This window comes from Triticum aestivum, chromosome 4B, assembly GCF_018294505.1.
Source record: "Triticum aestivum cultivar Chinese Spring chromosome 4B, IWGSC CS RefSeq v2.1, whole genome shotgun sequence".
NCBI classification, from domain to species: domain Eukaryota; kingdom Viridiplantae; phylum Streptophyta; class Magnoliopsida; order Poales; family Poaceae; genus Triticum; species Triticum aestivum.
The window spans coordinates 501668260-501696145 of record NC_057804.1 but is presented as its reverse complement, the minus strand read 5'-3'; positions in this window follow the sequence as shown (position 1 = coordinate 501696145).

Here is a 27886-nt window from a genome sequence, read left to right as displayed (position 1 = left end):
GCTTAGTATGGCAATCCATTCTAGTGAAACCACCGCAGTGAAGGTATTTCCATCTGTTTCTGGGTTTTCCTTCCCAACCAGGGCAATCAGTGATGATGTGACCGTATAATTTGCACTTGAAGCACTTCATGTCTTTCGGAGGCTGTCATCTTCTCGAGGACTCTGGTGCATGAAATTCTTCCTCATTAACGAGATAGAGATAGTGTCTCTTTAGATTACTTAGCCTTTGCGTGACCATTTCAAGTTCTTGAGTGATGGTTTGTTGATTTTCGACATCTTCTTCTTCTTCTTCTTCTTCTTCTTCTTCTTCTTCTTCTTCTTCTTCTTCTTCTTCTTCTTCTTCTTCTTCTTCTTCTCCTTCTTCTTGTTCTTCTTCTTCTTCTCCTTCTTCTTCTTCTTCTTCTTCTTCTTCTTCTTCTTCTCCTTCTTCTTCTTCTCCTTCTTCTTCTTCTCCTTCTTCTTCTTCTCCTTCTGCTTCTTCTTCTTCTTCTTCTTCTTCTTCTTCTTCTTCTTCTTCTTCTTCTTCTTCTTCTTCTTCTTCTTCTTCTTCTTCTTCTTCTTTAGAACTGACATAATGTGAGAGAATTTCTCCTTCACTTTCCGAAGAGGATTCTTGATTTGCATTTTCCATCTCCATCTTTTCTGCGTGAATGTACAACAGTGTCATGACCTCAACATAGTGAAGTTGTTCATAGTCAGGTTGTTGCTTGATTTCAGACACAATAGAACTGAAGGATTCATCAAGTGCACTCAGAAGCTTGTTAACAACATCTCTATCAGTGATATCAGTTATTCCTCTAAGATGTAGTCTTTCGACAATGTTTGTCAGTCGATCAGTGAGTTCCATAAAACTTTCCTTGCGTAGGTGTGGGGACGCCAACTCATAAGTCATAATCACCGAATGCACGTGTAAAGTGATCCCAGATATCAATGCTCACTGAACACACAGAAGCTGAGTAACAAGAGTCTTACATCCATACATACCCTCTTACACAAATTATGAGCATTATGGCCAAGTCTTACATAGATAAAGCCTTAAGGGTTGAACATGTGATAAAACACAAGCATCGGAAATCTTCGGTGATAAGTAGAACCCATGCATCTGCCTTAACCCTGTAGGCATTTTCTGACTGGAAAGCGTCCTAGTTCGCATGTTCGTCACCAGAGGACTCTTCCTTGAACTCCTGCTCTTCCATGCCTGGACAATTAAATAACTAGTGGAAAGCCAATGAGTACTTTGAATGTATTCGCAAGCAACCCATGTTTCAGTTCAAGGTACATCAATGCATGATATAGGTAAATTTTTGTAGAAAGCTAGTTTTGAGTGCTATGACATGTTCAACAACATGTAAGACATGCATCATGAGAATTCAAGTAACCATGAGAACGGGTCACAGATATCAACATAAATAGAGTTGGAAACATTCCAACTTAGTCATCATGCCAAGTCTTTTGACGTGACCCAGGTAGTTCTTACCACTTATCCACACACACACACACACACACACACACACACACACCAGGTTTCACAAACATTTGGACGTAGCCCAAGAGATGTTACCCAACTATCCTTGACCGTGGACACGACTATTCAAATAGTTTTACACTCTGCAGAGGTTGCACACTTTACCCACAAGATCTGGGAAGATTTCGTGTCATCCACGATCCCACAGTACCTCAAGTACTCGGGGAAAGCACCCGATCACTATCTTTGCCTAGGAGACACTAACATAGGGTAAACTCGTTGGTACACAATCTTTGTGTATAAGCATCAAGATCTTGGGACTCTACCCTTTTCATTATCACACATACACGTAGGGACCAACGGTGTGTCTGGTACCCTATGAAAACAATCATGGCCGCCTATCCAAGCACGACCCCGTCCTGAGAGTGACCTCAAGTCACCCCCATCACTAGTAATGTGGGCACCATGCTAGTATCAGACTGGATAATCAATAATGCCCCGTCCCATAAGTGGTAGAGTGGTTGTACCTGTAAGGTTGGAGTAACGGTCGCAGCTTAAACCAATCCATTTTTGAAAACAACACACTCACTTGTCTCGGTACAGCACTTCGTCATTAAGTGGTTACTCAACTGACCACCTCCCTCGGGCATAAGTGGCACTCGACGGGGTTTTTGAAAAGTTTTTTGAAACATTACTACGTTTTCATCACCATGCATATACCCGACCCATTTGCGTAGCCACTACTTTAGCATCTATCTACTCCCACCCGCATAACCCTCATAGGAAGGCAGGGTCATGCTTGATGCAAGTTTCAATAGGGAAGTAATAAAGGCAACCAACCAAAGTGGTCACCACCTCAACACGATATCGATGCATTGATAATAAGGTGTTATATGACATGCATAAAAATAATTTCTTAAACATGGTCAAAGGGCTGCTTGCCTTGGTTGGCTTGGTCTTCAAAGTCTTCAAGTCCTTCTCCTTCTTCTTCTCCAACTACTTCGTCAAATACAGGATCTATTTGTCGAAAAATAAACAACGGGAAAAATAAGGCAATAGTAAAACCAAAAAACCAAAGTGCTCAGAAAAATGTCAACTTATTTTTGTTAAACACTAGGGTGAAAACTAAGAAGGGGAAAATTCCTAGTTTTGGATTTGGAGTTAAGGGTGGAAATGGATTTTCAGAGGGGAATATAAATGCCCAAATTTGAACAGTACATAAAAGTGTGGTAGATTTGTGTCAAAGCTACACCATTAAATAGGTGGGATTATTATAAGATTTTAGGAGTTGGAATCATTGCATTTGGACACTTATTTAATCCTGTGGAATTTTTGCAAGTTTCTGGAAAAAGAAAAGAAGATATGGCACTGTGCAACTGGGCCGATTCGGCCACAGTGCAGCAGGCCAAGAGGGGATTCAGCCTGGGTGAGCCAGAGCGGCGTGCACGCGCCAGGTTTAAACCTGACGGATGGGGCCCGGTGTCAGTGAGAGAGAGAGGGGCAAGGGAGAGGTGAGGATGACAGGCGGGGCCCGCTTGTCATCTCTGACCTTGTGACTAGAGGGCCGGCGAGCTCACCGGCGACGATGCAGGGCACGGCGAGGTCGGGCGAGGGCACGGCTGGGCTCAACATCGAGTCGCCATTCGGGTGGTGGTGGTCGCCGTCGCCGGAGTGGCCTGGTTCGCCGGCGACGAGGTCGATGGCATCGGCTGTTTTTGACTGCAAAAGAAGCGGGGAGGAGAGGGGAACTGATTAGTGAGCCATGGCGGTTCTAGATCGAGGCAGAGGAGCGGCAGAGGAGGTCTGTACCTCGTGAACTTCGGCAAGCCGAAGCGCGAAGCTCGAGCTTGATCTCGAGCTCAGGTGCTCCTGGAGAAGAACTAGGAGTGCAGGGGTTATTTGGTGTCGCAGAGGGCGAGTGGTGAGGAGAAGAGGGCTCGGGGAGGCTTTATATAGCCGGCCCGTGGTTCACCGTGGACCAGTGCGCCCGCGACGTTTTTGTCATCGCTGTGTGTCACAGGGGCTCACGTGGGCGTGTCTGAGGCGCTCATGGAGGAGGTCTATGACAAGGGGGAGGAAGAGAGAGAGAGGGGAAGCGTCAGGGCATCGCGCGTGTGAGCAAGCCCATTGGGGCTCTTGGGCGGCCGGCGCGCGTGCGAGCAGGGGCAGGAGGAGGGAGAAGGAGGAGGGGGGCGACCAGCTATCGTGTTGCGGATGTCGAGGCGCATCGTTGGGCAAGCTGGGCAGGCCCAAGGTGGCTGGAGGTGGTTGGCAGGGGGCGGCTACAGTGCGGGAGCGCACTATAGCATGCTCCAGAGCGCGTGTGTGGCCGGCATGGCCATTTTTTGGCAGTGGGCGCGGCCAAGTGTGCCTAGTAGCTCTGGGGGGAGTAAAGAATGTGGGGAGGAGCTTTGGATGCTTTGGAGAGCCACTGGAGTGAGGAGGGAGGTGAGGAAGAGAGAGGAGCTACTGTCCAGGCAGGTAAATGGGGGTGTTTTACCGCTCAATCATTGAGCAATGGCCAGGGGAGAGTTACTGGAGGTAGAAGAGGACTAGGAGGGGCTGTGGTAAAATTTTGAGCCCATGGAGATTAGTGGAAGAGGTCAAAGTGATGCTTTTGGAAATTTTGCAGAAGGTGTTTGATGTTGGTTTGGGCAAGTAGATGAATTCCTCTTGGCATGAGACTTAACAGGATCAAATGGCATGAAGAAATAAGGTGTTCCACCAAGTTTGGGTCCATTTGGGTAAAGTTGCCAATGCAACTTTTGTAAACCCTAGAAATCAACAGAAATGAGTTTGCTTAGATATGGCTAAGCTAATTTCTTCTCCTTGATGCACCACTTGGTGTAGTGTCATCATTTAGGTTTAGAGCATGTCCACAAAGTTTGAAACCAAATAAGAAAGTTGACAATGCAAAGTTGTTCAAATTTGGATCTGGACACAGAGGGTTTTGGGGCACTTTTGTGAACCAAAACTATTTGGATTAGGATGAAACTTTGCAAGATCATCACATTAGGCATGTGTGACTTGCCAGAATTTTCTTGGAATTTTTTGAGAATATTACCTTTGTAAATATTTCAAAAACTTGAAATATCCAGAAAGGGTTTTTGAGCGATATGACCAATATCTTGAACATGACCATGTGTTGAAACTCTTATATATGGACAATATATGTCCATTGAGCTTCCCTAAATTTTCTCAAATAATTTTAAAACATTAAAATAATTTCAACCTATTAAATACCATTTTTGGCTTTAAGAAAAAGCCTTTAAATAAAATAGAAACATAACTTTTAAAATTATATTTCTGTGGATTATGGGAGTCCTATACCTAATAGGAGTCAAATATACTCTTTGAAAGATTTTTCATACCCCAAATAAAGTACTTGTAGTGCAAACCTCAATTCAAGGTGTTTTGGAAAACTAAATTTAGAAAATACTTTTTGGCCAAATTATTTTTGTAAGAAAATTCTATATTGTACTATACACATTGCATGATCATTGGGCAGAAGTTGGAGCAAGGAGATTGAGTATAGGAGGTGGAGGTATGTTGACCTTAAAGAGCACTTGAATTCACACAGAGAAATCCAAACCAAATTAAAAAGGCAAATAATGCAAAAGTTTTTGTTGGTCCGAATTTTCATGATTTATTAATGCAAACAACATGTTAGAAAACACTAGGTGTGAAAGTAGGCTTCTAAATCCAGTGAACATAGCATGAAGCATTTGAATGTGAGGATCTGATCTGGCAAGAAAATCTACATGAGCACTATTTAGAACATCCCAAATTTGCTTTGCAGTGTTAAGCCCGTGGAACCGAAAGAAAATGTCTTTTGATAGACTACGACAGATAATATCTTTATCTTGAGCATCCAACTGCATATTTGCTTTATCTTCGGGAGTCGAATCGTTTTGTTGCTGAATGGAGTAGCCATCTTCCACAATCTGCCACATATCATAGTTGACAACTTGAATTCTGATTCTCATTCGTTCCTTCCAATATAGATAGTCATTTCCATCAAACATGAGAAACCTTTCAGAGTGCGAGGATCTACCTGCAAGGGACATACTCATAACTCCAAGGACGTTAGACATTTAATAAACAGCGACAGGGAGAACCTGCTCTGATACCAATTGTTAGGACCGAGAGTATATCGACGAGAGGGGGTGAATGGGAGATACACATTTTCTTTCAAAAGCTTTGAAAATTAATCCAGACACAACAGTGGAATAAAATAATGAGAGAAATGCACTGAATCAGTTTTCTTCATCACAGGCATATTCATCGAGGAAGGCATTTACAACGGAGCAAGCACGATGGACAATGGGTTTAACAACAATGAGGGTTATGCAGCAAGCAAACAGGTGTAACAAAATGAGACAGAACATAACTGAAACAGAAGAAAAAAAACAACTGAAGCGATAAACAAGTTAACTAAGATACAGACTAGCAACAAAGAAATGTAGACGAGGATAAAGAAAGTAATTAACACAAGTACACAGGATGAAAAGCACAAAACAAGACAAGGATCCGATAATCTAATGGCAGAGAGCACGAGTGAAAACTACTGAATGAAATGCAGTAGGATAGATATAACCAGTGGTGCTTGATGGCGACAAGAGATTTGATAGATCAGTTCAGCCTTCTGCCAAAGGGCTACGTCTGGTTGGAGGGTCTGTGACTTAACATGGAAGATAAACTCTCTTCATCCTATTCTCCTTCAACTCAGAGCTGATCAGACTCAGGTTGATTATTTCACTCATGGTAGATCCTTGTTGGCGATCTCCAAACCTTCGGTCAACCTTCGCGAACCACAATCATTCATGGTTGCTGAAGATCAGGCTTGGTGAAGACAACAACTCTTCAACACTCAAAGCCAAACCTATCCATCTAGAGAGTGCGCAGCTCTCAAGGGTAACAGGTAGTACAAGTACTCTCACTCAGAACTGATGTGATGCTAAACCATTGTCTAAGTTTGGGCTCTTGGTTTTCTCTTGGTGGATCTTAAACTCAAATTACTCGAAGAGGGGTTGCTCAAATCATTCTTCTCAGAAATCTCAAGCGGAGCAGCCAACGGATAACATTAGGAAAGGCTGGCTATTTATAGCCGCAGCCTTCCTAGATGGGAAATGACCAAATTGGACATCGGCCTCAGCCAATGGCCTAATGACATGATTCCAACGGTCGGAGTTGAGCACAATGGTAACATTTCTTGCGGAGCAACAAATGCTAACTCCTCGGTCCGAGGCAAATCTCTCGCAGCGAAGAAGATCACTGTCTCTTGCTGGCAAGTATTTACTCGGAACACTAAGATATTTCTCTTGCATTAGGTTGTGACTAAGCATCACAGTTGATCTAAGCATCGAGAACCTATACCCCTCTTAATAATATGGAGGTCCTATGACTCGACAGACTGAAAGAAGAAAAACAAAGCGAATGCTACGTCTTCACTTTGTCTTTGACTTCAATCCTGGCAGTCAATTTCTTCGGACGACAGTATCGAAACAAAAGCTTCACTTCAGCGGTAAAATTTCGAGGGGTCAATTTCTTCCCATTAATCATCTCGACTCTATCTTCAATAGATATAGCTCCTTCTTCTCTATGGTGCATATATGCTTCGGTGAAGTTCCTCAAACTCAGCACCAGAGACAACATTCTCTTCGGTTGTGTATGGACTTTTCTCTTTGTGTTCACTAGAAAACAAATTAGTCCATACCTATTTCTATCAACAATCTCCAAAACACAAGGTAGGCAGATATTGCACCAACAGAACTGCACAAAATTGGATGACCACTGTTGCTCAGCCTCACTATCCTCTGCCAAGTGGTTCTTCCTTTCTCAAGCTTGATTACCGAGAAGAAACAAACCACAGTGAGGATATCAACCTTCATTGGTGTCTGACCCAAACTTGATGCCAAAATTGATGATGCATCACCACGATGACATATCGATGCTCATGGTCATGTCTCATGGTTGCATTGGTTGGTGAAGCTGATCGATGTTCAATGAAGAATGGGTTGTCTTCCATTAGTGCTCTTTGCTTGTTACCACAAAGACGATATCCTTCATCAGTTCATCTTGGAGCAGTCATTTACGTTGGTGCAATTTGATCACACAATTGGATTTGAACCAAATGTTTCCTCGAAGAAGCATCGATGTTAATATACTAAGAGAAAAGGTTTTTTATTGATTTCTAAGCCTTCTCACAACTTTGTCTTCAACTACCCTATAATTTTATTTGTCCAAATTTTAACTAAATATGTGGTCAGACTTTGATTAAAAATATGGTGTGGACTAAAAACCCAGATGGAGGTAGTACCCCTCCGTTTTTATGTACTCTACATATTAGATTTGACTGTAGTCAAACTTTGTAAAGTTTGACCAAGTTTAGGCCGAACACAACAACCCATAATTATTGAGAGAGGGCAAACAATACATAAAAAATAATTGAAATTAAATTTCTTTATTTGTACACATTCTCACACCTTTCCGATAATTTGGCACGTGTGTGGTTGTTCACTTAACGGAGGGTAGTGTACCACATGTGAATGACAGGAAGTGCGACCAGGTCACGTTGATTGTTAGTTGATCATAGTTTTATTCACTGGTACGTTAAATGGAGATTTTCATTTCGTACACAATTTAAAATGATTGTTATGGGGAGAAAAAGAAAATCACTCCGCTATATTAGTACTATATACAAGTACTATATAAGTTGGAGCCTCAGCGCTTGTTTGCTAGGGTTTGCACTCTTCACACTCTAGCTGCACTACATATATATATATATATATATATAGACACACACACACACACATTGGAGGCTCAGCGTTCCATTGCTAGGGTTGGCCTCTCTCTCTCTTTTTTGATTCTATAGTCGGATCTAGGTCTTGGTTCAAAGAGGAAAGAAGGGGGGTGGTGTGGAGCATGATGCTAGGACGTGGTTCAATGAGGAAAGGAGGGAGGGAAAGTAGTATAGACTGGCTATCTAGCCGCTCTATTGGTCGAAAAGGGACACCTGTAAGGAACCAATCTCTTTGCTGAAAAAGGACAGAAATTGGGGGCAGGTAGTTTCTGCAGGACTAGATTTGCTGCCCTCACATAGGAAAAAGGTTCAAAGAGGACAAATATGGGACCAACACAGATATGCTACTTGGCAACGTACTCTGCATCACCCATTTATATGTGTGGACGCACATGGTGTTGGCATGTCCAATGTCCCTGTCGGATTCAGGGCTCCTAGACCCAAGAAGGTTCAAACACTGGGGCATGTGCGAAGATATCAACAACTCAAGTCTCAAGCTCGTTGCCCTACGGCCTAGCCTCGCCGGGTACGCGCTCAAGCAGGGAAGAAGATGAACACAATAGTTTACCCAGGTACGGGCCACCTTGCGGTGTAAAACCCTACTCCTTCTTTGTGGTGCTTTGGCCTCACGAGGGGCTAAGGATGAACAAGTACATTGGATGAAAAGCCTCGCGAGGGCTATGGTCATGAGGGTGGAAAGGGTCTGATCCGGGGGGTTTGATCCCCCTCTATGGTGGTGGCTAACCTATATTTATAGTGGCCTTGGTCCTCTTTCCCCAAAACTTAGGCAGGAAGGGATCCCACAGTGGCCAATTTGAAAGGGGGCAAGAAGCACATATAATCCTAACGAATGGTGGTCTTTGCCTGCAAAGCTTCTGGTCGTGACGTAGAGGTGGCTCGGCGATGACATCCATCCTGCCAAGCTCATGGTCTTGGCCTTGTTGCATTGGAATAGAAACCTTTGGGGGATTCCTTAGGAACCTGTGGACGTCCTTGCCTCCTTAGCACCAAAGAGGAAACTGTCTCCTCTATGCCCGCTGGTGCCTGCCTGGCCATGGTCGTCATGGCTTACATCATCGCAGCCTCATGAGGCTGGGTACCTGCATAGGAATCTCCGCTCCTCGGGAGGCAAACTGGTGAGTCTGCCCCCTAGGGAGGTCTTAGTGTCGTCCGCCTTGCGAGGACAGGGGCCTTGCGAGAGTCTTGTCTTGGAGGTCTCGCCGCTGGGCCATATTGGGCCGTCGAGGAAGCCACGTAGTAGGCCACAGGAAGGCAGATCTGGGTACCCTCGTTCCCAGAACGCCGACAGTAGCCCCAGGGCCCAAGGCGTGCTCGGGCTGGCTTCAAGGCAAAGCCAAAGAGGAAAGGCATAAGCATCGCGGTCCCCAATCGCCTGCGGGCTAGGATCGACGAGTGTCACCCGACGGGAAGCGGATGCCCCTGCTTTGCCACGTCGCCTCGGCAACCATCCAGGCTGACAAAGGTTTGATGCTTACCGGAGAGCCATGATTGCTTATCTCCAGATCCCCTTCTCCCTCCGAAGGCCTCCTCATATCCAATCGCACTCCGCCCCTTCCTTCTCGTTCTCCTTCTCCGGCGCCGGTGACCATGCGAATGGCGTCGAGGAAGTCGAAGCCGCGGCGCAGGCCGCAAGCTCCTCCTCTCTCGTGCCAGCGCTTGGCGCGTCCTCCATCCCCGAGTTGGGGCATCTCGACCCCGTGCTCCCACAGATGGCGAGCGAAAACAATGAGTGGGGTGAGACCGTGATCTGGTTCGCTCCACTAAGCGGAGGACCTTGGCGCCATCAGTATCCCTTCTTCCTCCACAACATCTTTGCGGGGCTCGTCCCTCCCCTCTTGGAGTTCTTTGTCGCCGTCCTCAACCACTACCAGATCCAGGCCCTTCATCTTCAACCCAACTCCATCCTCCTCCTGTCCATCTTCGCCTTCTACTACGAAGCCTTCGTGGGAATGAGGACTTCTGTGGCGCTTCTCTGTCGTTTCTTCACCTTTTGGCTGCACGACCAGACGCAGCGCTTTGCATGCGCCTCCTTCGTCATGGTCCACAAGGGGAACTTCCTCTTGAAGGCCGAGAAAAAGGTGGAGGGCTTCTGGCAACGCCAGGTCTTCCTAGACACCAAGGGTCTCAACCCGCGCCTGGAGCCGCCGACGGTGCTATCTGAGTGGCTCGAGGGGTGGGGTCACGCCAAGCTCTCTGACTCCTGAGCGAGGCCCATGTTGGAGAGGATATACTCGGACTTGGTGGCCAAGCATTTGATGGGAGGGATGCTTGTGAAGAAGTTCTTGATGCAGCGCCTGGCGTCGCTCCAGTCGCACACGAGGCCCATGTGGGAATACCGGGGCGCATGGGATGACACTAGGCCGCGTCCTGCTAGCTTGACGGTCGAGGAGCTGGACAGGGCCATGGCCACCCTGCTCAATGGTGACCCCGGGGACCTCCCTGAGGCCAACGTCCCACTGTACCGCCGTGAAGGCAGGGAGGACCTGGTCGCCTCCATGACTGCCTTCAACAAGCTGGGGCTCATGTCGCTTGAGCACCCCAACTCTCCCATGCCAGTGTCCCTTGGTGACAACGGCGGTGAAGAGGACTCGGAGAAGACTGAGGAAGACGACCTAGAGTAAGCCCCCCCCCCCCGTCGCAGAGCAAGCTCCTCCACAACCTTGGACTCCTCATGCTCCCCCGGGATCCTCACAAGGTATGGATCCTCTCCCTGGACTGCGCGATGGCCTAGCCAGGCGATCCCAAAGAAAAGCGCAGTGGAACCCCCTCGAGAGGACTCCCCACACCCTGGCAGGTGATGTCTACTACGCAACTTTATTATTGTAGACTCGTGTTGCGCCTCCAAGCGCAGAGTTTTGTAGGACAGTAGCAATTTTCCCTCAAGTGGATGACCTAGGGTTTATCAATCCGTGGGAGGTGTAGGATGAAGACGGTCTCTCTCAAACAACCCTGCAACCAAATAATAAAAAGTCTCTTGTGGCCCCAACACACCAAATACAGGGGTAAATTGTATAGGTGCACTAGTTCGGCGAAGAGATGGTAATAAAAGCATAGTAATGATAGTAGATATTGATTTTTGTGATAGGAACAATAAAAAATAGCAAGGTAGCAATTGATAAAACGGAGCACAAACGGTATTGCAATGCTTGAAAATGAGACCTAGGGTTCGTACTTTCGCTAGCGCAATCTCTCAACAATGCTAGTATAATTGGATCACATAACCATCCCTCAATGTGCGATGAAGAATCACTCCAAAGTTCCTATCTAGTGGAGAACATAAAAAGAAATCGTTTGTAAGGTACGAAACCACATCAAAGCTATTCTTTCTGATCGGTCTATTCAAGAGTTCATACTAAAATAACACCAAATAATTTCAGATTCATAATACTCAATCCAGCACAAAGAACCTCAAAGAGTGCCCCAAGATTTCTACCAGAGAAACAAAGACAAGAACGTGCATCAACCCCTATCCGTAGATTACCCCAATGTCACCTCGGGGATCCATGAGTTGAGTGCCAAACATATATCAAGTGAATCAAAATAATACCCCATTGTCACCATGGGTATTCATATGCAAGACATATATCAAGTGTTCTCAAATCCATAAAAGTATTCAATCCAATAAAACGAAATCTCAAAGGGAAAACTCAATTCATCACAACAAGATAGAGAGAGGAAAATACCATATGATCCAACTATATTAACAAAGCCCGCGATACATCAAGATCGTGACACCTCCAGAACACGAGAGAGAGAGAGAGATTAAACACATAGCTACTGGTACAACCCTCAGCCCCGAGGGTGCACTACACTCTCCTCATCATGGTGGCCTCCTGGATGATGAAGATGGCCACCGGTGATGATTCCCCCTCCGGCAGGGTGCCGAAACAGGGTCTGGATTGGTTTCTCGTGGCTACAGAGGCTTATGGCGGCAGAACTTTTGATCTAGGGTCTCTGCGAGGGTTTTTGGAATATTTGACGATTTATAGGGCGAAGAGGGGGTGGGGGAGGCCACCAAGGTGGGCAACCCACCGGGGCGCGTCTGGGGGCCTAGGAGCGCCCTGGTGGGTTGTGCCCCCCTAGGGGCACCTCCCAGGTGCTACTCTGGCCCATTGGATGTCTTCTGGTCCATCAAAAATCCACAAAAAGTTTCGCGGTGTTTGGACTTTGTTTGATATTGATTTCCTACGATGTAAAAAACAAGCAAAGAACAGCAACTGGCACTGGGCACTGGGTCAATAGGTTAGTCCCCAAAAAATGATATAAAGTTGCTATAAAATGATTATAAAACATCCAAGAATGATAGTATAACAGCATGAATACTTCATAAATTATAGATACGTTGGAGACGTATCAGTATCCCCAAGCTTAATTCCTACTCGTCCTCGCGTAGGTAAATGATAAAAGAAATAATTTATGAAGTGTGAATGCTAGCAAAGTGCATAAGTTTGATCAATGATAATTTCAGTCACTTTCCCTAGCATCATAACAGCAACTCTTTCTCATAAAACTCATCATGACAAAGTAGCAACCAATTCACATGTTAAGGTTCAAACATTGAATTCTCTTGAAACTCAACAACCTATATTCTTAGTCACCAAACAATTACAATTCAACTTATTATACAGAGTCTAAGTCAGATCTCCACATACTCACCCATCATATAGTCTTCTATGATTGCTAACACTCACCGCGTACACATGAGCAAAACATTTCAAACGGACACATAGAAAGATAGGGGCTTATGATTTCGCCTCCCAATGTATTCACCTCAAGGGTGATGTCAACAATAATAACTCATGCTACCCATATCCAACTGGATATATGTGCCTAGATCTTTCCTCACCACATCATGCTTGCCAAAAGAGAAAAATAAAAATGAATAGAGAGAAAAACTTTGACTCTTGCATGAAAGTAAATACATAAAAGTAAATGGTAGGCCCTTCATAGAGGGAAGCAGAGGTTGCCATGCGATTTTTGTTTGTATTCTCAATCCCTTAGTGCAAAAGAACATCACGTTATATTGCCCCTTATGATAGCAACCTTTATTATGCAGTCTGCACTTTTATTCTTTGCCGTCACAAGTTTGTACAAGGCTCAGTTTTCCCTTACACTAAATGATCTAACGCTTTTAGAAGCAATTTGTATTGCCTTATTGCACCGATGACAAATTACTTGAAGGGTCTTACTCAATCCTTAGGTAGGTATGGTGGACTCTTGAGAATAAGATTTGGGTTTAAGGGTTTTTGGATGCACAAGTAGTATCTCTACTTGGTGCGGAATTTTTGGCTAGCAAAGATGGGGGGCAAGCACCACATGTTGAAGGACCTATGACAATATAACTTCTATATGAATATGAACAAACATAAATCATTACATTGTCTTTCTTGTCCAACGTAAACAATTTTTGCATATACTATTTTGACGGGGGCTCACAATCACAAAAGATTTCCAAGGTAGTGTATTTGCATGTGAAAGTTCTCTTCCTTCTACTAATCATTCATGAATTGCTTGTATGACCAATATTGTGATTGTCAAGCTTCAAAAGATTTCACTTTCTAAACCCAATGTGAAGCTACCACTAGGCATGATATGAACATACAATTTCAACTTCATGATATTCAATTCATTCAACAATTTACTCATAGGATATAAGTGAGGCACAAGAGTAAATGACAAGCTACTCCAAAAAGATATAAGTGAAGATCAAGCGAGTAGTTAAGCAAATGGATAGCCAATTGTGGATTCTCTCTTATTTAAAAACTTCCAAACATAAGTATTTTATATAAACAGCAAGCAAAACAAAATTAAATGACATTCCAAGAATAGCATAACTCATGTGAAGAAGCAAAAACTTAGGCTCAACCAATACTAACCGATAATTGTTGAAGAAGAAAGGTGGGATGCCTACCGGGGCATCCCCAAGCTTAGATGCATGTTACTTCTTGGAATATTAGCTTGGTATGCCTTGGGCATCCCCAAGCTTGATCTTTTATGTCTCCTTAATTCCTCTTATATCAAGGTTTCCCTAAATCTCAAAAACTTCATCCACACAAAACTTAACCAGAACTCGTGAGATAAGTTAGTATAAATCAATGCAAAACCTTATCATTCTCTACTGTAGCAAATCACTAAAATTATTATTTGACATTGCATACTAAATGACTCTGCATATTTAATACTCCTATCCTCAAATAGAATCATTAAACAAGCAAACATATGCAAACAATGCAACCATAACAGCAATCTGCCAAAATAGTACAGTCTGTACAGAATGCAAGATTCATCATACTTCCCTAACTCCAAAAATTCTGAAAAATCACCACACAGTAGAAAATTTATTATAGCTTACTATGCAAAACGTTTCAACATTTTATCACATTCTTACTTTTCTCAGGCATTTTTGCAACATTGATAAACTTTCTGTTTTGAAACAGCAACATGTAGACTTGCAAAATAAGCATGGTAAAGGCTATCCTTGAAATTTTTATTGAATCTAAAGATGCAAAACATTATTATAAATAACAGCATGCAAATCCTAACAAAATAATATGATGCTCCAAGCAAAACACATATCATGTGATGAATGAAAATATAGCTCCAAGTGAGATTACCAACAATGTTGGAGACGAAAGAGGGGATGCCTTCCGGGGCATCCCCAAGCTTAGTTGCTTGGATATTCATAGAATATTACCTTGTGTGCCTTGGGCATCCCCAAGCTTAGGGTCTTGTCACTCCTTATTCTCCTCATATCGACATCTCATCCAAAACTTGAGAACTTCAATCACACAAAACTTAACGGAACTTCGTGAGATAGGTTAGTATGATAAAGAGCAAACCATTTCACTTTACTACTGTCAAAGACAAGATTCATAATTGTTTCCACACAATGCCTACTGTAGCATATCATTTGCACAATTTACATTGAGCAATGTAAGCCATAGAAATTAGGAAACAAGCAAGCTATGCATTGAGAACAGAATCTGTCAAAAACAGAACAGTCTGTAGTAATCTGTACTCCAACTATACTTATGCTACTCCAAAAATTCTTAAAAATTGGAAAACATAGATAATTTGTATATCTATCACCTGTAAAAAATTCAGATCAAAAGCACATTCTAGTGAATTTTCAAAATTCCTGGACCGAGTGCAAATGTTTCTGCTTTTGCACAGATTCGAGTAAACTATCATCCACACTATCCCAAAAGCTTTACTTGGCACTTTATTGAAACAAAAGCAATAAAACATGATTACTACAGTAGCCTAATGATGTGAACACAGAAAAACAGTAAGTAAAAGTGTTGGGTTGTCTCCCAACAAGCGCTTTTCTTTAATGCCTTTTAGCTAGGCATGATGATAAGGATTGAAACATAACAAGAGCATCATAAATCATAAGTTCCTCTCTAATAATAATTTTCAGTAGCATCATGAATAGATTCATCCATATAACCATCACATAAAGCATTCTTTTCATGATGCACATGCATAGAAGATTTATTACTCTTTATGGCATACATGTCATCATAATAATCATCATAGATAGCAACTTTGTTATCATAGTCAATTGAAGCCTCATCCAAAATGGTGGATTCATCAATAAATAAAGTCATGACCTCTCCAGATCCACTTTCATCAATATTGTAATAAGATTCAACACCCTCCAAAATAGTGGGATCACTACTACCTAGAGTTCACACTCTTCCAAACCCACTTTCATCATTGTAATCATCATAAATAGGAGGCACACTATCATCATAATAATTTTTCTTATCCAAAGTAGAAGGAAACAAAGGATCATATTCATTATGCAAAGCATCCCCAAGATTAGGACAAGCATTATTTTTAGCAAATAAATCTTCAAACATTTCATACTCATCAAACATAGCACCCCCAAGCTTGTGGTTTTGCATATCATCATAATCATTCTAATCAATAGCATGAATGGCACCAATAGTGTAGTAAACATTATTATCATATTCTTCCAAGCAAGTGCCAAAAATATTTTCAAGATCATAAGAGACATCATTGTCTTCCCAATCATAATCATCACAACAAGAAGTAGGCATCACAAAATCATACTCAATATCATTATCCTCCATCAACATATTTGATTCACTTTCATGAGGCACAATGGTGATAGGAGCAATATTACGTGGGAGAGTTACCTTTTTACCTCTACTTTTTCTTCTTTTATTTTTCTTCTTCACCACCTCACGTGTGGGTTTAATCAATTTTTTCGAGCTTCTTGTTGAAGAGATTCATTGGATAGGAAGCTCCTCCTCGTTACCTGATTCATCATAAGAAACACTAGGAGGGTATTGGGAAATATTTTCCCTTTCATTAGTACTCTCTTCATATTCTATTTGTTTTCTTGTCTTTAGATAGTTGGCAATATAAGGATTCTCACTGCAATTTACAGCACAATACATATAAATTTCCTCTAGATTAAAATCATGAAATCTCTTGAGATTAAGTTTTGAGATACCATCAGTTATACGTTTCATTTCTTCATACCCCAAAAATTATAAAAACTTAAATCTTTTAGCACATTCATCTAGCCTCTCTTGCAACTTTTTAGTTTCTAAATATTTATGCTTTTTACAAAATCTATCTTCCCTTTTTGGTGTGTGTTTGCATTCCCAATTTACTCCGCAAAAATTGACATCCTTGTAGGAGACATCATTATCATGGCTAGTGCAATCATCATTAGTATCATGAATATTCAAGGAATTCATACTAGCAATATTGCAATCATGCTCATCATCAAAAGTTTTTATGCCATAAATTTTATTGAATTCCTTTTCTAGCAATTGAAAAGATAGACATTATAAAGATAACGGACAATTTGAGGTAACCTTAATTCCATTTTTTGTAGTTTTCTTTTATAAACCAAACTAGTGATAAACAAGAAACTAAAAGATTCAATTGCAAGATCCAAAGATATTCCTTCAAGCATTCACCTCCCCGGCAATGGCGCCAGAAAAGATCTTGATGTCTACTATGCAACTTTATTCTTGTAGACTCATGTTGGGCCTCCAAGCACAGAGTTTTGTAGGACAGTAGCCATTTTCCCTCAAGTGGATGAAATAAGGTTTATAAATCCATGGGAGGTGTAGAATGAACATGGTCTCTCTCAAACAACCCTGCAACCAAACAATAAAAAGTCTCCTGTGTCCCCAACACACCAAATACAATGGTAAATTGTATAGGTACACTAGTTCGGTGAAGAGATGGTAATAAAAGCGTAGTAATGATAGTAGATATTGATTTTTGTGATAGGAACAATAAAAAACAGCAAGGTAGAAATTGATTAAACGGAGCACAAACGGTATTGCAATGCTTGAAAATGAGACCTAGGGTCCGTACTTTTGCTAGCGCAATCCCTCAACAATGCTAATATAATTGGATCACATAACCATCCCTCAACGTGCAATGAAGAATCACTCCAAAGTTCCTATCTATCAGAGAACATAAGAAGAAATCATTTGTAGGGTACGAAACCACCTCAAAGCTATTCTTTCCGATTGATCTATTCAAGAGTTCGTACTAAAATAACACCAAATAATTTCAGATTCATAATACTCAATCCAACACAAAGAACCTCAAAGAGTGCCCCAAGATTTCTACCGGAGAAACAAAGACAAGAACGTGCATTAACCCCTATGCGTAGATTACCCTAATGTCACCTCAGGAATCTGCGAGTTGAGTGCCAAAACATATATCAAGTGAATCAAAATAATACCCCATTGTCACCATGACCACGGGTATTCATATGCAAGACATATATCAAGTGTCCTCAAATCCATAAAAGTATTCAATCCGATAAAACGAAATCTCAAAGGGAAAACTCAATTCATCACAACAAGATAGAGAGGGGAAAACACCATATGGTCCAACTATATTAACAAAGACCGCAATACATCAAGATCGTGACATCTCAAGAACATGAGAGAGAGAGAGAGAGAGATTAAACACATAGCTATTGGTACGAACGCTCAGCCCCGAGGGTGGACTACTCCCCCTCATCATGGTGGCCGCCAGGATAATGAAGATAGCCACCGGTGATGATTACCCCCTCCAGCAGGGTGCCGGAATGGGGTCTAGATTGGTTTCTCGTGGCTACAAAGGCTTATGGCGGCGGAACTTCTGATCTAGGGTCTCTGTGAGGGTTTTTCTAATGTTTAACAATTTATAGGGCGAAGAGGGGGTGTGAAAGGCCACCGAGCTGGGCACAACCCACCGGGGCGCGCCTAGGGGCCCAGGCATGCCCTGGTGGGTTGTGCCCTCCTCGGGGCACCCCCCCCCCCCAGGTGCTACTCTGGACCATTGGATGTCTTTTGGTCCATAAAAATAGACAAAAAGTTTCGTGGTGTTTGGACTCCGTTTGATATTGATTTCATGCGATGTAAAAAACAAGCAAAAAACAACAACTGACACTGGGCACTAGATCAATACGTTAGTCCCAAAAAATTATATAAAGTTGCTATAAAATGATTATAAAACATCCAATAATGATAATATAACAACATCAATACTTCATAAATTATAGATACGTTGGATACGTATCAGTAGGCCGGATGTCAGATTCAGAGCTCTGCTGACCCAAGAAGGTTCAGACTCTAGGGTGTGTGCGAATATCGCAACCTCTCAAGTCTCAGGCTCATCGCCCTACGGCCTAGACTCGTCGGGTACGCGCGGGGAAGAAGATGAACATAGTAGTTTACCCAGGATCGGGCCACCTTGTGGTGTAAAACCCTACTCCTGCTTTGTGGTGGATTGGCCTCACGAGGGGCTGAGGATGAACAAGTACAGTGGATGAACAGCCTCGCGAGGGCTATGGTGGTCAGGGTGGAAAGGGTTTGATCCGGGGGGTTCGACCCCCCTCTACGGTGGTGGCTAACCTATATTTATAGTGTCCTTGGTCCTCTCCCCCAAAAATTAGGCGAGAAGGGATCCCATAGTGGCCAATTTGAAAGGGGACAAGAAGTACATCTAATCCTGACGAAAGGTGGTCTTTGCATGTAAAGCTTCTAGTCATGACACGGAGGTGGGCTCGGCGGTGACATCCGTCCTGCCGAGCTTGTGGTCTTGGTCTTGTTGCACTAGAATGGAAATGTTTGGGGGATTCCTTAGGAACCCATAGACGTCCTTGCCTCCTTAGCAGCAAAGAGGAAATTGTCTCCTCTGCGGCCGCTGGAGCCCGCCTGGCCATGGTTGTCATGGCTTACGTCATTGCAGCCTCGTGAGGCTAGGTACCTGCATAGGAATCTCCGCTCCTCGACAGGCAAACTGGTGAGGCCACCCCCTCGGGAGGTCTTGGTGACGTTCGCCTCACGAGACCAGGGCCCTCGGAAGGGTCTTGTCTTGGAGGTCTTGCCGCTGGGTTGTATTGGGCCATCGAGGAAGCCACGCAGTGGTCTGCAGGCAGGCAAATCTGGGTACCCCCGTTCCCAGAACGCCAACAGTCCCATACAACTATTTTGCTGTTGTTAATCTAAGAATGCCGCTAGAAAATTGAAGCAATGCCATTGTTAAAGCAAATTACATTTTTAATGAATGTTATTTTAAGAGATTGTCTTTGTTAATATGAATCAATGCAACCGTTTTAGAAATGCTCTTGTCCTACTTTATTTTCCATCTAGATGAGGTAGATGCTTATTTTTGTGGCCATACGATTCATCCTCCTTTATCGGCCATTAATTTTTTCTTTTTTACCTCTAAAATCAGGGATATCTATTCAACTCATTGCTATTGCAACCTTTTGGTTCACTATGCAAAACACTTTTGTTTTAAGAGTGTTTTGTGCATTTCAACTTAAATGTCACGCCAACAACTTTGCTTGATTTAAATGAACTACACAAAACGAGATTGGATTTCCTATTCGTGTTGGCAGATTCATATTTGATCTTATCTGCCTCATGAAAGGTAAGTACCGGCCTTCATCCACATGATTGTGCATTGTGCTTTAAGATGTTGTGCTACTTGTAGTGGTACTATTTTAAATAAATGTTGAATTGAAGCTATTGTATTGTTGTCTTTTCCCATTAAGTGAACAAGAATGAGACCAACCCATACATGATGCTTGTTGCTTTGTTACAACAAACTCTGCATCACCCCCTTTATAAGTAGATGGAAGCACATTGTGCTCTTCAACCCACTCTCCCTGGAACTGTTTATGCTTTTTGTTAATCTAATGCCACTGGTAAAATTAAGCAAGGCCACTCTTAGAATTAACTACTGAATCTTAGTTCAAAACTGCAACACTTGTTAGGGATTGGCGGGAGTGTCATTTTTGTTAGGGATCGACGGGAGTAAATGTTTAAGAAATGTATTCTTGATATAATGTCTCTGTTATTATATATCAGTTACAGTGTTTTACAAATGGTACTATCCTGCTTTGTAGTTCTTTCTACATGTTTAATCAAGGTATTGTTAAGATAATGCCTCTTTAATATGAATCAGTTGCACTATTTTAGGAATGGTACTTTTCTGCTTTATTGTTCTTTATACATGTTGAAACAAGGTATGTTAAGATAATCTCAGTTAATATGAATAAATCACATTGTTTGAGAACTGCAACTGTCCTACTTTGTTTCCCATTAAGATAAGGTAGATGTTTTTTCTTCTGGGAGTATAAGTAATCTACCATTATTTCTTAGTAATTGTTTCCTTTATACCTATTTGTGCATATAGGGATATCAACACTTCTGCTCGGTTCTACTCGACTTTGATTTTAGTTGAACTGCACAAAAGGAGCAATTGTGTTTAAGGCAAACTGTTGCGTTATTGGGCCCAGTTGGTCTTTCCACTTTGCAGAAAGAAGCAGTTATTGTTTGTGTTACATTACAGAAGGAATGATCGAGAAGCTTTAGAGTATTAGTAGACGCTAGTGACATGACTAGTCTGCATACCAAGGGAAACTCAACTCAACAGCATGTTGGGTGCAAAATTTACTCCACAAGGAAAGGTATGACCAAGTCAATGGCCGGCATAGCTATAACAAACGAGGTCAGTATCGGCCTTCATCCACATGATCATGCTTTGTTATGTTGTACTAATTATATTGTTGTATTTTTTGAATAAATGTTTAATTTAAGCTATTGTATTGCTATCTTTTCCTGTTAAGATCATGAAGATGATTATAGTTTTGAGCGTATGCTTAATCAACTAGTACCACTATTATATTCATCACACTTTTTCTGTATTTATGCAGACAGGGATGCTCAGCTTGATTTCAGTGGAACTGCACAAAATTTTTAGATACTTTGAGACCTCCATAATACTTCATCATGCACAATACATCGAATGGTTCTCTAATGATTCGTCGTCACCTTGAGCCACTGGACTATCTACTTAAATGGAGCTACCAACATCTTCATGGCCTTGCAACATATAAATACGAAATCCACCATGCTACGCAAGACATTGTTTGATTTCAGTGGAATTGCACAAAAAGATACGCTGGTTAATCTGGCTCCATGTGCCATTTCAATGTGCAAACTAATGACAACCCCTGGTCGTTCCACAATCATAGGCATTACATATTTTGAATGGGAAAAGCTTCTCAAAGTTTAATCATTGATGTTAGCAAGAAGACATTTGTTTAATATTTTTGGAATTGGAAAACCTTGTAAAATTTTGCTCATTGATGTTAGCCAAAAGACATGCATTTGATATCTTGGAATGGGACGCCCTTTGCTGTGAGCAGCGTCAATCATTTTTCCTTTAAGTATGTTTAGTTCAGAAGTAAATATTTACTCTGTTGACATGCATAGTCATGAATGTTGACTTATGTAAGGTATTTTAAGAGTTTGTTCTGAATGTTGTCTATGAAATGCCAGGCCTTGTGAGTTTGATTGCAAAGTTGAGCTTGGAATGTTGTGGCCTGCGGCATCACGATTTGTTCACCGTGCCTCCTAAGAATAATGGTTCATATCTTTTTGCATGTTGATCTAATGCCGGTGATTTGCATGTTAAGAATATCATCCTCTTCTGTTGTTTTTGTGCTTAAGAAATTCATTGTCTTGTGTTTCATTCATAACCTATACGACAACTCGGGTAGGTTAGAGGTGAACCCATATGATCTTCCGACCAACTCATCACCTTAGGCCGTGATTGGATCGTTGTATTCCAACAAAAACCGCTTGTAAAACTTACGCTTCTAAATAAAAGTAGATGGTCTTGGCCGAAGCGCTTGGTTGGTCGTTTTCGACTGGTAAAATATACACTGGCTTCTCAAATTACACGCGTAACTCGTCGATTGTGGTTACAGACCTCGGGTCGTCGGTTTCATTACTCCTGTATTTTATGCGTTGTTTCCGGTGATGAGTAAATTACACTTGTATCCTTAATACATGTGTGAAACAATCCAGAGCTCCCAAGCATGGCCTTACCTTTTCATTCTGGATCAGTCTCTCAACGGTGCTCATAGGGGTTCGATGATCCTGGCTTCCTGAACGACCAACGGTGATGTATCAGACCATCCATAAGGCCCGCGAGGCCCTCTCCATCATCTTTCGAGTTATTGCGCTCATCGTGGTGCCGCCGTCTCGCATTGTCAACATGGTTAACGAACATGAGGAATCAAGAGATGACTTAACTTGGAGAGAATGACAGTAGGGACCCACGAGGGCCATAGTCGTACATACACAATTGCCTCCTTATTATATACAACTATATATTTTTTGGCTTCCTCCTAGTTTCCTAACATCACGGTCCCACACCATTGTTAACCTATATAGTCAATAAACGAGAAAATTGCACAAAGAGTGGCCGACAGCTGGGACCCAGCAACTCGAGCAGTATTTGTTTTTTTGAGTTGTGAGGAGAGTTTTTCTTGAGCGATCTTTTTGTTGTTGTTCAGAGGAGCAGGGTATCAACTGGGCGAGCTGTGGCCTGTCTATCCTACGCTATTATTTTATGTCGACCAAATATCCAGCCCATATATTAATATTTCAAGGTGGAAATGGTTAGCCCATCTTTTTTTTGCAGAATACCTAACCCATGTCAACTTGTTATTCTCCGCCCCGCTAGGCTTCAAATCTTTCCTAGGATGGATGCATTAGGCCTAAAAAGAAAATGAGCTTCAAGAAATAATAAATGGGGTGTAATTATAAAAACTAGGTTGTAAATATAAAAACGCACCAAACAGGTAATTAGTTTCAAAAATATTATTTTTGGATTTTGAAAATTTTAATTTCATTACTTGTTGCACGCGCAATATTTCGTTATATTTTTACCTAATACAAATTTATTTTGAAATTATATTTAATTTGACTTGAAATTTCGGGATAAAAATATTTCGGATCCCATCAAAATGTGGGACTTTTTGTTGAATTCTGTTTTGAGCAGTTGGTTGAAATTATTAATCGTTGTCCTGGCTAGAAAATGGGCAGTAATTTTAACAAACTGTAAATGGGCTATAGTAAACTCCATAGAATTCAAAAATTGGTTGTACATTATTACAAATCGCAAATGGGCTATATGTTCTCAGCCACAGTTGCAATGCTCACTTGTGGGCCTACTAAATTGATGTGTACGGAAGGTTTTGTCAACTTATAGTCAACACACAATTCTAGCAGCAATGGTTGTTGGATGTCCATCCAATAGCTGTAGTTCTTCTTCAATCGATGATATTCTTGCTTCAGTCGCCCAAATCACCGCCGGCGGTACAGCCTGATACCACTTCCCGTGGTCGGTTGTGCTGTCGCGCAGGCTTCACCGCCCCACCCTACTCCCATCGTTGTCCAGGCCATTCCTCTACTCACCAACACCTCCTGTTATTCTTCGGTGATGGCAGCCTCACACTGCAGCCAAACCAGTGAACCCTCGTACTCCCCTCCATGTGGGTATCCACTGTTGTGTCTTCGCCGACTCAGGGTCGTTCCCTTCCTAGGACTCACTATCGTTCACCGCATTGCTTATCTCCGCGCGGCATGGTCAACTTTATCAACAAACGACAGCCATCAGAAGAGGCATGTACGTGGAGTGGCTGACTGTCACACCTGATTTTTGTCCCTTTCTTTTTCTTTTGATTTTCTGAGTATTTTGCTTGAGTTTTCTTTTTCCGTGGTTGTGTGGTCCGGAAACTGAACAAGATGACCTCTTCTTCCTTTCCAGAGTGGCTTGTCATCCTCAAACCCTTCCCAAGACCTTGCCATTTTCATCGTAGCCCAAATCCCAATATTCTTTTTATTGGGAATATTCCTTGTTCTATTAAAGGAATAATCCTTTTTGCCCTAGGTTGTGAAGCAATCTACATTTCCATCACTCCTAAAAATCCCAAATAATTCTCATAAATTTTTTGGGTCATATCTTTCTCAAATATGGCAAATTATTTCATTGCCATGTTCAAAAATATTCCACCAATATTCCTTTTCCTATTCTGCCCTAAATGGCACATTGTGAAGCAAGTGATATTTATCTTTGCTCATTTGACTCCAAACTTTTTGGACACTTCTTCCTATCCACATCATTGCCCTGTGCCAAATTTCAACTTCATTTGGCTGGTGAATCTTCCTCAATGATTTTTCAAAGTTCATGCCTGATGGAAGCCTTTGTGAAGGAAGTACTAGCTACGGTTATCCAAATGAGTTGAAATTTTGCACACTCCTTCATGTGATCATATCATAACCCACCTCCAAGTTTCATCTCATCCCATTGATCTATGTGAGCCCAGGATCCATTCTTTGTTTCTGTCCAAATTTTTAGTTAGTGAAGCAAGTGTATTTTATCTTGCTCCAGTATGGCTGAAAATTTTCCTGAGCCTTCTCCTATCCATACGACCTATCTCCACAAGATTTGGTATCATTTCATCTAGCCATTTTCCCTTAGGATTTTTCCCAAGTTTTCTGTCCAGAGAGGTGTTGTATGAAGGAAGTACCATTTTGGCTTGGCCAAATGGCATGAAATTTTTATGGCACTCTCATACGCCAAAATAATCATCCTTTGCCAAGTTTCAGCCCAACCTAACACTCCTAGTGAGTGCAAATTCCTGATTTCTTTTCTAGACCAAATTTAGCAGTTGTTAAGCAACTCTATTAAATATTGGTTCTAATCCTATCAAATTTAACAAGATTATAGTCCTTCCTATCCTAAACCTCCCAGACATCAGCTATGTCCATTATCACTTCCCTGCTGATCAATTTCATGCAATATGTTGCAACATAAAACTTCAGAGGTCATTTCCCATCTAACCATAGTGTTTTTAATCAACATTTAAACTCAGTTGTAACCTACCCTGTAAGGACTCCACCCTAGACAGCATATGATAGCCTATTGCATCCTCTACAAGCCAGTTCATGTGGTGATCGCCACTGTGGCATGCCATGGACACGAGCTGGTTGGTTTCTTGCTCGTGACCCTCCTCTGCTCGCCATGTTCGTGCACCCAGCCATGTCCAATAGCTTCCTCATGCCTCCTCCGTCCCCCTGGACCCCTCTCCACCTCCGGTAGCTCGCTCGCTTGCGCTCGTTGTCACGCACCCACGGACGCGTTGTAGCTGGCCGTCGTCTTCCTCCTCTGTCCGCTTCCTCCCTATGCCCACTTGTCCTCCGCTGCTCCATGACCGCTGCAATGATGCTTCATTGCGTTCCCGCGACCACCCGTGATCGCTGAGCCTCACCAGGACATTGGCCGGACCCCCACGGCGACACCCGAGCTCGACACCTCACCCCGCCTATTAAAGCCCCTCCTGAGCTCTCCCGAGCACACCAACATGCCTCCCACTCTCCCAGATCCCTCCCCATTCTCTCCCTGAAGCTTGAGAGCCCCCCCCCCTCACCGCCCATCACTGCCACGGCCATCGTCGGCCACCAGCTAAATTCCAGTGAACCAAAGCCTATCTCCCCCTCCTTTTTCCACCAATGGAACAAGAAGAACCTGGCGGACCTCCCATTATCCTCAGATCAACTCTAGGAATCCTCTGCACTTGTCTCCATCTCCGCCCAATGTCGTCGTCCGTCTTGGTAGATGCCCCGCTCATTTCCGAGCTTGTCAGCAGTCGTGCTACGCATCATCGGGTGCGCCTCGGCCTCCCGAGCATGCCGGTAGGCTGCACGGCTTGAGGGATGGCCGAAAGTGCCGTTGGTCGCCGTTGGGGCTGGCCGGGTCTTTTGTCCAAGCGCAGCATCGACGAAGAAAGAAGAAAGCCAGGCCAGGTGGCCCCCGCGTCGCCCTGACCCTACCTGGCGGCCTCTGGCCGTTGACCAGCCCCAGGCCTAGGCTCTTAAGTGGAAGCGTACTTCTGAGAGTATGTTTTCTAGGGGAGTAAGCGTATTCAGCCTCTGCTTTTAGCCAAAATACGTTTTCCATGTTCTGAAGATGTAATCTGAGAAATGCGCCTTCTATTTTTCAGCCGTCGGCCAAACCCTTTAAATTGTGAACGTTCACTCGTTAGATGTAGAAAAGAATATGTTTTATTTGTTTTCAGCCTAACGAACGAACGACCATATCACTGCAACCATAACTCCAAATAAGATGATTCCAAAGCATGCTTCTTCGTGTCATTGAGTTCTATCTGTTGATATCATTTTCACTAGGTGGTCCCATTGTGGAAATGACCATTTTGCCCTTGCCCGTAAACAACCCACTTCGGGAGAGAACTATTTCCGGTGATTCTTTCCATGAGCATTCCGCATATCTTCCCGATGTATCCTTCATCCCCAGGCAAGCCACGACAACCACTTGCATGATAGCCATGCAGTAGCCATGGTTTTCTACTTGAACAATTAAAAAGTGCTTGTTTTACTGCAACAATTATCTTTGTTTCGGTACTGTTTATATTTTCATGTCCATCTTCATACTATGTTCATATGCACCTGGTTATCATGTATTCTTGCTAGTATTATGTTCATATGCCATGCTTGGTAGTATTACATGTTGGTGTTGGTCATGTTCTTAGGTGCATGACTATCGTCTGTTACCGAGTACCATTGATATGCATGTTACTTTACTTCTAGGTGGTTATATGCTTACTTGGTAGTAGCATTGTTGTGTTCTTGCATTGTATTTAGTTCTGATGCTAGTGGTCATGCTATGAGTAGTGTGATAATTCTTATTTTCATGCTCGTCGGTATGCCATGCTCATTTGGAGGAATGATTTATCATTGTTGATACGCTTGATGATTATGTTGCACATCCATGCTCATGTTAATATCATGCATTATAGTTGCATCATGTTACTTTATTATGGCTCAGCTTATTGCATTCAAGTTTAACCGGATAAGAATGAACTTGAACAATTGTCGGCTGAGTCTTGGTGCTACCAAATCGAGCTGACTAGTGCAGCCACACTTGCCTTATGGGGGGGGGGTCCTAACTAGGTCTATTGTCATGCCTCTCGCCGGTGCCTCCAACGAGGGAAGGTTATGTGCGGGCGCTACCTTGGCCGGGTAGGATGGCATAAGACTTGTCTACCCAAGTTGTTTGCGCGCTTTTGTCCCTGTTTGGGACCGTTTATGTTTGGCCACGACGATGGTGTTGGAAGTCACGGGTTGACATCGGGGCCACCCATGGCTTAGCCAAAGGGGAGTTGATCGGAGTGGCTGGGAGAGTGTGATGGCAATAGATCGGTTTTGTCGGAACACCGTTGGTCCACC